The following is a 10,659-nucleotide window of genomic DNA, read 5'->3' on the forward strand; positions in this document are numbered from 1 at the left end:
GAGTGAGGGTGGGTGAGGGTGAGGGTGAGTGAAGGTGAGTGAAGGTGGGTGAGGGGTTGAGGGTGAGGGGTTGAGGGTGAGTGAGGTTGAGTGAGGGTGAGGGGTTGAGGGTGGGTGAGGGTGAGTTAGGGTGATGGGTTGAGGGTGAGTTAGGGTGAGGCTATGAAATACAGGCAGAAAAAAAACTTTGGGACACGTGCGTAGAGGAACAAAGGGAGGAGGTGGAAAGCTGATAGGGGGGAGGGGGGTGGTTGGTATTATGGCGGCGCTTGCATGCAATATACCTGTGAGGCATCGGTAGTGAATAAGTCCTCGGCGGTGGCTCGAACACACATCAGAGGGGGCTGTGATCTGTGGGGAAACAGGGGTTTAGGACATTGGGTCAGGTAGGCGTGATCACGGGAGGTGGGCGCTAGAGGCAGTGTACCTGATTGGTCTCTGTAGCCACTCGCAACAGGGTAGTAGGTAAGGACGTGGATCCGGCGGACAAAAATCGATGTCTTCTGTCCGGTTGAAAGTACGGTACATCCACGGGGGTACCGAAATGGCCGATACTGAATCTGAGGGGAGGGAGAGAGGTACTGGTCAAAGGACTGCGAGGCCAGCGCAAGTAGCCAAAGTAGCAGCCTTGATGATACACATACCTCTGGACGTGTATGGAGTGCTTCCGGGTCAGTCAGGAGCCTCGGGCGTAGTCAGGGAGACCAGAAATGTCTGGAAGGAAGTAGAGAGGGGGCGAGGCCAGGTGACGTGGAATCGTCCAATAGGTCTGGGGGAGGAGGTGGGGAAGGGGCGTGTCGCACAGAGGGGTTCGCACTGGTATGTATACACAGGGAGAGCGAAAACCCATAGGAGTCCGAAGGACAAAAAAACAAATAACACGGCGGGCAGGGGAGGGGGCGGAGAGGGGAGAGGAGAAATGCGACACGGAGGGAAGGGGAGGGGGCGGAGCGGGGAGGGGGCGGAGAGGGGAGAGGTGCGACACGGCGTTAGACGGAAGGAAGAGAGGGGAGGGGGAGGAGAAAGAGAAATGCGACACGGCGGGAGGGGGCGGAGCGGGGGAGAGGGTGTGTGTGTGTTGTTAGGAGACGGACGTGCACGCGCACGCGCTTTTAAGGTCAATGCGCATGCGCATAAGCTCAATGCGCATGCGCATTGACCTTAAAAGTCACGGGCACTGCAAGGAATCGCCACGATTCCTTGCAGTGTGGATAAAGAGTGGATAACTCGCAATAGTCTCGCTTGCTCGATGCGCATGCGCATCGACAGGCGAGACCTAAAAATCACATACAGCTGATTTGTTTTATTCTTATTAGTACATACTTAAACTAGCAAATGTAAGCAGAAAGCACTTTACATTTGTTCTAGAGCAGCCTTGTGATCCATGACTGATAGTTAAAGTAAACGAGGGCAGGAAAGCCATGCTAAGAATGAATATGGATGTTTTTATATAAAATCCTTTTTAAGTATTAATTGCGGGCCTGTGTAAAATCTTAAAACATAAACAAAACATTGGAATTATTCTCTGGGGGAGGTTTCAAGGAGAACGGCATTGAAACTGCTACTCATCTCCAGAAATTACCCTGCTGCACGTTTCCCCTGAGAGCTTGAGCCACTCAGGGATTCTGTAGTGGGCTTTTTTCTTTTATTAGCAGGGACAAACATACAAACAAAGAACCAGAACAAAAAAATCTTTAGTACTTTCAAGATAATTAAATAAAGCTGACTTCTAGAAGCAGTTATTGCAAGAAGGAAAGCCTCCTTGGTATATATCAAGAAAAAGAGGCCATCCCTAAAGGTTCAAACAAAGGGGCTGAAGTCCAATCAAATCCATAGAGATGCCCAAAGATGGAAGAGGGGTGAGAACTTCAAGTTTCTTAAAACAAACAACCTTAAGGAATCCTGGTCACTAATGTGACAATACTTGACATTTCATCCTAGGCTTTATGAAAGCCGCAAATAGATTTCCACTTGATGGAGTGAGGTTGGAAACAAAAACATTTGTATACCCCTCTTGAAATTGCTTCTCCATAACAGTAACATGAATTAATTGTGTGGTTTTGAAATTAACCAACATAGAAGAGAATGCACAAGCACAAACACATGTGGGATACCAATTTGCATGTGCTGCAAACCATAATCTACTATATAAGTGAAGTTGTCATGTTTATTCTATGCGCATTTGTCATAATCTAACCAAAATGTGCATGAATATGCTTTTTGTCTGTCTAATTGTGGCATACATGATGGAAAATGGTGAGTAAACCATGCTTATGTGTTGCTTATTACGCTAGGTAATAACTAATTGGGTTACCTTAGAATGGGGGGAGGTAAACAGAAGGGCTATATTTCGAAAATTAACGTTTATCTGTGTTTGTTTCTATAATAGTTCCCATTGTGGCCTATACGGCCTCCATTAAAATGGAAGCTGTCTGCGACTCCGAGTTTGCGATGATGTACTCATGCGTGACTGAACTCGAGAAGAGCGCGAGCAGCCTGTGCCTGTGCAGAATGGGTCAAAGACAGTGTGGCCTGGTTAGCCGACTTGGTGCCAACAAATTTGAATGTCAGCATCGTGGGCCTGGGAAAATCATCTCAACTATCCACTTAAAGGACACAAATGGAAGAAACTGATAAGAAACAATAGTGACTTTATTTTTCAAATTATAACGATGACTTTGCGGAAATACGAACAATAAGCTGATGAAGTTATGCTCATCCACCCCTCGACTTGACTAATCAGGACAGTCAAAGACCCCAAAAGTTACAACTTTTAGATAGATAAGTTAGTGAAAAAAAGTATAAAAAAGGACGTTTTTAGAAGTATGAAAAAAGGCTTGCTTTCGATTTTATTTCTGCACCCTGACATGCTGCCGGACTGCTGATCCTTTTCTATGGCGCAAGGACTTTTTTTTCAGAGCTTTAACTTTTGAATGGGTGTGGAGTCCTTATGGGAGGTGAACATCGAGAGAGAATAGAGAGGTGGTCTTTGGGAACTATTCTGTCCTTATGCTGATGTCCGTGTCCTGAAATCTTGGTAATATAAACTTATGCTTATTTTCTGAACTATTGTGCTAATAAATATAAATTTTTTAATGTAACCTTTTTTTTTCTAGGCTATTGATGTTTAAATAACTATTAAATTAGAGTTAATAAAAGAGAGGTCATGCTAGTAGATTTAGTCTCTAAAATAAATGGAGAATTAATCTGGTCTTGTTGTCCTTTAGTTAACTTTTACTAGCAGATCCATTGATTGACAAATAATGGTGGTGTGTTTAAATGTTTCTTAACATTAAACCATGGTAATAGAGATAAACTGCAGTTGTATATAATGTACAAAGTTTAGTATTAATTTAGACACTCCGCTATAATCCAGCAGCTCTCCTTTGGTCTTCATAGAATCCTCTGATCAGGGTGAATGTGTGTATGAGAGACTCGCAGTGTTATGGGCCCCACTGATGAGTAATGTGTGGATAGCACTCTGAGAATAAGGTAATGGTTTTATAGAGAATTTCTGGAGCTGGGCTGCATCACACTACACTGGTAAGGTAGAAGGAGATAACCCTTTTAGGAACTCATCTATCAGCAATTGTAGAACTTGAGAAGTATCCAAAAATGAAGCTCATTTCTTTACACCAAACCTTAAAAGGTTTCTAGTGACATAAAATGCTAATGTGGATAGTTTTCAAGAGGACTGTAAAGAGATGGCTACTCTTCTTGAGCATCGTTCTCAATTTCTACACCATGGAATTGGGGAGACTTTGATGAGAAAGGGACAGAACTCTGAAAGGAAATTGACATAATGTGTGGTGAAGATGTGGTTTCATTGCCAACTGTACTCACCCCAGATCTTCTTCAGCGCCTTTGGGAGGACAGAAATGTCCTAAAACATAAGGCAGACCCAGTGGCCAAGGAATCAGTTCCCCAATCTTGTGGGTACATGGTCTCTGTGAAAAGCTGCGACAAAAGGGCATTCCCCTTGAGCGTAATTAGTAGGGGTGGGCATAGTTCGCGAAGTAGCTACGCAAAGTGCACTCCGCACTACGCAAGCTATGCGTAGCACTACGCGAACTGCATAGTAGCATGTTCGCACTGTGCAAGATGTCGTTTTAAATTATTGCACAGTGCGGACAAGCATCAGGCACTGTGCAATCATTGAAAACAGCATCTTAAGCAGTGTTAGCTGTTCTTTTCTGCCGCTCGAGTAGATTTTTACCCGAGCTGCAGCTTTCTCAACACAAACTGGTAGTTTCTCATCGCGAGCGGTCGCGGCATGCGCAACCACTTGCAATGAGAAACCTGACCTTTCCGTGTTGAGAATCTCGCCGGGAGGTTTATTTTCCATGCTCGCGATCGGCAACTTGATGTTGGTGATCGTGAACAAGGAAAAAGTCTCGTGAGGATGTCATTTTGCTTGCTCGCGGTCGCCAACTTGACGCTGAGGACCGCAAGCAAGCAAAAAATGACCGCTGCTCTATGCTACGCTACGCATGTTTGCACAGTGCTACATGCAGTTCGCGTAGGGCAAAGTTGTGTAAATCTCGCAAACTACGTGAGCGTAGCGTAGTGCTTTGCCCAGGGTTAGTAATTAGGTCTCTACCGTTGACTGAAGCAGACAGCGGTCAAATGAAAAACCTTCTAGCTCAGGTGCTAAGAGACTGATGTTGGAAAAGTTAAACTGAGTCTGTCCACTCAAACATTCTCCCTTCCAAGGATATAGATTGCTTTCAGAAGCAAAAGATCAACTTAGGCTCAATAATTATGACTGTGAACTACTTGATCCACAGCTGAACTTTCGTATCTCTTGGCAATTCACATACACATTGGCCACTAGATGGCCCATTCAGATCAACATCACTCTTCCCACTATATAGTGAGCAAACACTTGAAGGGCTCTTAGATTTGCAAACAGTCCTCTGCAGTTGGATGTATGGTGCTTGTCTGACCATTCAGTTTCATTCCTTCCATGGTTGCTTCCCGCGTCCAGTGATTGGCTTCTATTGTTATTATGTCTTGGGCTATGGGGATTTGAGGAACCCTTTTCTGAGGACTCTAAAGATTCCACTACCACTGAAGGTCCTGCAATACCTTTGTATTTATTTGAAACAGTTTTGTTTGTAAATATGTACGTCCAGAGAGCAATAGGAAGGAGCAGGTGATGGAGCGTCGGCTTCAGTTTATGATGGGCATACAGAACAACAGCTGTCATTGCTGCCATTAGGACAAGACCCTCTACCAAGACCTGGCTGGAGCAGATGGACATTTCAGCTGCTGACTCATATGAATTTATGGAGATATTGTTCTTGTCTCTGAAAAGAATTAACCAATCACCAAAGTAGGGAAATGTTTGATTCGTTTTAATTGAAGATAAACAACAGCTGGAGCCAATGTGTGAAAACTCATGGAGCTGAGAGGCTAAACGGAAGGGCTTAGAACCAACTTTTCTGCCCTCCTACTGCAAAACGGAGATATTGCTAACTTTCTGGATAAATGGGTATGAGAAAATGTATTCGAAAGATCCAGTGCCACCAACTAGTCCTCTTTCAACAGAAGGTTTGTAAAGTACATCATGATGCCGCTCTTTCAGTCTAAGATGGGACAAAACCCGCTTCCAGTTTTAACAGTGAAATAAGGTTAGAAAACACCCAGAAATGTCTCCATCATAGAGACACTGACACTACTCCCCCCTTTTCCAAAATGTATTTCCTCTTCTTGGAGAAGAGTTTGCCTTAAATCACTGCTCACCAAAGAGGTATTCAACAAAGCATACGATCAGGAGGAGAACTTCTGAATTTGATAGAATAACCAGCTGGAACACCATCCATCTGCTCTGAATGAGATGCTTTCCTACTGGAAACACCTTTCTTACCCTTCCTCCCACTTCCGTATTGACTTTAGGGTCTGCTGCCGCTATTGAGACTGATACCGGGATGCTTGGGCCTAGCAGCCAGCCCACATGCAATGTTGAGGTTCTTGAAATGCCTGCAGAGTACAGTGCTGGGTGACAATGCTTCTGCAGTTTTATGGATCGAGTCATTCAAAGGTGGCTGAAAAATAAATTTGACTCAAGGAAAGGCACATGATTAAACTATTTATTACCTTTACCATGCATCCAGCTTCCACAACTTTAGCTAAAGGATCTTCTACTTAGCCAAGGAAGCACCAGAAGTCACAGATAACCACAAAAAAGTCAATTTCTTGTATGAGAGAAACCGTGACAGTAATTCTATATTCCGAAAATAGATGCACAATCAACTCACTCCTGTAGAAAGTCAAATAACGATTGAATGTCTGTTAAAAGAGTTTGTGCAACATAGGGCCGTCTTTAGCACTGGTAGCGCTCGATGCCACAATCTTTTTTAGCGCCCCTCCCCATATGACCTCTTCCTCAGATTCCCTCACTGTCAACAGGTAAAAGGGCCTCTCATCTCTCCAAAGCCCCTCTCTTGCATAGATTTCATTTGTTTTTAAAATGCTGTTATAGGCTGGCTTTACTAATCCACCGAGCTAATCACTTTAGATACACATCCTTTCTTTGCAGCAGGCTCAATCACCCTCTGTGCTACTTTATCGCAAGTCAGAACTGGCACTTGACAAAACTCCGATCTCTCTCTCTAGCAGGAACATTAATCACAAGAGTTATCTTGAAATTTGTATTGCCGCCTGAAATCTGGACGCACAAGGAACTCAGCATCAGCTGCTTTTAAATACTAAATTATTGCTAAACACAGTGCTTCCACATGAGGTTCCCCCCCCCCCCCCCTCCAGGTCGGTGCCCAGTGCGGTGGCACCCATAGCAGTGCCCAAAAGCCTGGTGCAGCATAGACTACATATATCCCAGTGCGAGTTGAAAAATGTGAAACTGAATTGAAGCGCTTTAAAGAATTCTTCACCTTTTGGTCCACAAGATCTGGAAACAAAGTTTCTTCCCCTGCTAGAGATGAAGAGAATGCCATGCTGGATATAATGGAAATTGACATTTGGCACCTGAGGGATTTATTCCTCATAAATTGTCAATGGGTACAGTATCAATCAATCAATCAATCAATCAATCAAAATACTTTATTGAGCCATAAAAGTCACATCACAATAAGAATATACATTAATGAATACATATTTAAAAACCATTGAAAATGGTAGCTTAAAACAGTAGATTGTAAAAACCTTAAATAAAATCACAGACATCCATTAAAGTGACAAAGCAGACGTGCACGAGTGGACATTTCAGTATTTTGATCGTGGGTACAGTAACTTTGGAAGCAACGAAAATCTGTTTTGTCTATGGCCTTCTATGTTTCCTAACATGGTCAAAAGGAAGATCATCATCAGCAGCAGTACTGTGCAGGGAATAAAAGTCCTCATCAGACTTCTGTGCCGGGAGATTACAACCCAACAGTAATACTAGAAAAATACCTAAAATTGTGCACCCCTGGTAGTAGGTCCTGCTCCTCATCTGTGTTGGATTTTAACAAGTCTCGCTTTTCTGGGAGTTCATTTAATGCTGCAGGTGCAGGTAGCACAGGGGATGATGGACGGAGCGTTGGAGCAAATCAAAAACTCACTCCAGTCAACTGATCTGGGTTTAATCCATCATCATTCTTTAGCTCACTCCACCACCCCAGTTCAGACATGGCCATATGCAAATCAGTCTGAGCCTGTGCCTCATGGGAACAGTCCAGCCCGAACTGCCAAGCCATGTCTTCCCTGATCCGGAAACAAGCATCCTGGGACCAGTTTCGTATTCATAATCCTCATCAGCAAGGCTATCTTGAATCCAGTGGTAGAGCGAGCAAGGGACCCACGTCTGGGCATACCCTGCCAACTCAGGGAGAACAAAGCGATACCAAAGGGGATGATGGAGGGAGCGTTTGAGCAAATCAAACACTCACCCCCAGTCAACTGATCTGGGTTTAATCCATCATCATTCTTTAGCTCACTCATCCCCTTTGGTATCGCTTTGTAGGTGCAGGTCGGGCATCTGAAGCTAAGGATGCAAGTCCTGGAAAGATATGTAATGTCCTCCTCCTCCTCTTCATTAGATGCAGAGTCCAAGAGGAGATGAATGTCCTTCCTTGTACATTTACTCCCCGCCATTCTGCGCTACCTCCCCCTTGTAGTTATTGGCTCCTTATTGAGCAAATATCCTTAAACACGTGTCCAAAGATACACAGCACTTTCAAATAAAGTGAGTGTTTATTATGCACTACATTTACCACAATACATCTGGGCACATTGTGTGCTGGTATTTCAGCTAGTGTGCTCCCTCCCCCTTTTGGCATTGGTTTATTGAAAGGGTTGTATGTCTGAATGTTGTTAACCTAAATACTGACCTGTAAAAATATAGTCACCAAAATATACATTATCTCTAAAGTAAACCTACATAGGGGGGAATAGGCTTACTATGCAGCTGTAATATCTACTTACCCTAATGATTTTGTGCAGGTAGATATGTTGGAGATGATATTGCTGCAGGTTGACATTTTAAAGTCTATATTTCAGTACCATACCATTGGGATTCAACATACTAGATTACATAGATATTGCATAAATAAATTGTTGTGAGTCCCTGTGACCCTTTTTAATTGTCGTGGAAAGGATGAACAGGTTGTGAACAGAGAGGAAGATCGTCATTTCACATTAATGTTACTTACAAGGTATCACCTTGTTATGAACAAGAATTGCTTAGTTTCCTTTGCTCCGGGTGCCACATGCCCGGAAGCAGAAGCCGCAGCAGCTGGATTGGATTTTGTGGAGCACAGCATTACAACAAGTTAGCATAGCAGTGCTCACTTTGTAAAAAATAAATTAAGGGGCCGGGATCTCGATAGGAGTCCGCAGCAGCTTGCACCACATTGGCCGTGCCATGCTGCCAATGATAGCAACAACACAACTTCTAACCATCACACTCCTTCAAGGGTGACAATTCTGACTATTTCAGGCTCCCAAAGCCATAAGAATGGCTTGGGCAGACAGCACCACCTTGTGGTAGACTATCACAAGCGCCAGTGTTGACAATTAAGTGCTGGTGTTGAGCACCAGAAAAAACGGTCTCAAATTAAGCTCTGGAGCATAGAGAGAAAACAAATGCATCGGAAGGAAACACACACGACGGCGAAGAAAACAAGATACAGAATACGCAAAGGCATATTTTACAATATTACAATTTGGATGCACATGTCATTACTTTCAAGCACAACCTCACTCACTGAGTGACAGTCTCTTGGAGGACAGTTTCACTCTTTGGAAGTCTGATTTCTCGGGGCACCCTTTCACAAGGTTCTTGCTAATAACTTTTGTTGAAGCATAGCCTCACTTATTTTTTTTTTGTTTGGTGTTCAAACTGCTTTATTGTATAGTATGCACAGTACACTGCTTCAGGTGCCTACAACCCGGAGGCCGGCAGCACTAAGTGCAAATCAACATGAAAGGTCTTAGTAATGTAACACAGCCGCATAACCGGCATCCCGGAGGCCCGGTGGCGCAAGATATTGTTATTCAATAAGTGCCTGATAACTCGTGCAAAGATAAAAGAAAAAAGAGAGGATTCAGTGCAGCAGAACAGGTTTTTCATGTTTTTTCCCTCCATCCCAATCCCAAACGTTGAACAAAAACGGCGAGGTATCACAGACACATGCGAATACAGAGCTCGAAATCAGTAAAGTAGGTTACGGCATATAGGTCATTCATTGCCATACAGTGAGTTGTCAGCTGTCACGATGTCAGGTGGTCATCTGAAGGGCAGGGGTTATGTGTAGTGTCCCAAGGGATCACCAAGTGTGGTGTTAAGGGTGCATGGAATGAGCAGGGCAGCGGGGTCTATCTAGTGGGCAAGGGCCAAGCGGTGATATCTGCCTGTACAGTGTCGCAATAGAAGCACGCGATGTAGTTATGTATAAGGTGGTTCCCCGCAGATGAACGTGCGTGGCAGTGCAGTGGGGTAGAAGATATGAATCTTTAGTGCATCAGTGAGCTAGGTCCCCAGCCCCAAACAATGTCATTTTAGCTAATCATTGACGTGGCTTTCCTCAGCAATATCACCATTATCCGCCTGGGCCAGCAGATAGCTGATCAGCGGGCCCCAGATATCCTTTGGGCGGCTAAGGATCGGTATCAATTCAGTAAAGGTGACGTGTTGTTCCTGACAGTATGTCATATCTGCCATCCAGTCCTTAAATTTAGGTGCTCTGCCTCGACCCCAGCGACAGGCTACACAGCGCTTTGCCAAGAGCAGCGCAGTGTCGACAAATTTCCTGCAGGTTTTTGGGATGTGCGGCGTGTGTCCAAGTAATGTGAGGAGCGGTTCCCCAGCGATGGTTACTTTGGTCATCGCTGTAAGAGCATCGGTCACCTGCTGCCAGTATGTACGAACAGGAGGGCATTCCCAGGCCAGATGTAGGAAGCCTGCGTGTTTGGCATTGCAGCGTTCGCATCTGTCATTGTCGGCTAGATGAAATCTATGTTTTTTCATTGGTGTGTAATACAGCCTTTGCAAGAATTTGTAGTGTATTATCTTAAGTCTACTGCTGGCCGATATTCGAGCCGTGAGGGCGCAACAGTATCGCCATTGGTCATCGGTGAGCGTGGTAGTAAGGTCCGTATTCCAATGTGCCCGAGCACCCGCCTCAGGCGACATGACACCCGATCTAAGTTGGCGATACA

General features: G+C 44.4%; 1 long non-coding RNA gene across 1 annotated transcript; it reads right to left on the bottom strand.

Moving 5' to 3' along the window:
• Positions 1–287: 287 nt before the first annotated feature.
• LOC147733930 (uncharacterized) lies at positions 288–795 on the bottom strand. The gene is made up of 3 exons (XR_015307599.1): positions 645–795; positions 428–560; positions 288–351 (listed from the first exon to the last, which is right to left on the bottom strand). It is a non-coding gene; the product is annotated as an uncharacterized LOC147733930 (long non-coding RNA).
• Between the last annotated feature and the right edge of the window lie 9,864 nt (positions 796–10,659).

This window comes from Lissotriton vulgaris, chromosome 1_2 (genome assembly GCF_964263255.1).
Source record: "Lissotriton vulgaris chromosome 1_2, aLisVul1.2, whole genome shotgun sequence".
Taxonomy (NCBI): Eukaryota; Metazoa; Chordata; class Amphibia; order Caudata; family Salamandridae; genus Lissotriton; species Lissotriton vulgaris.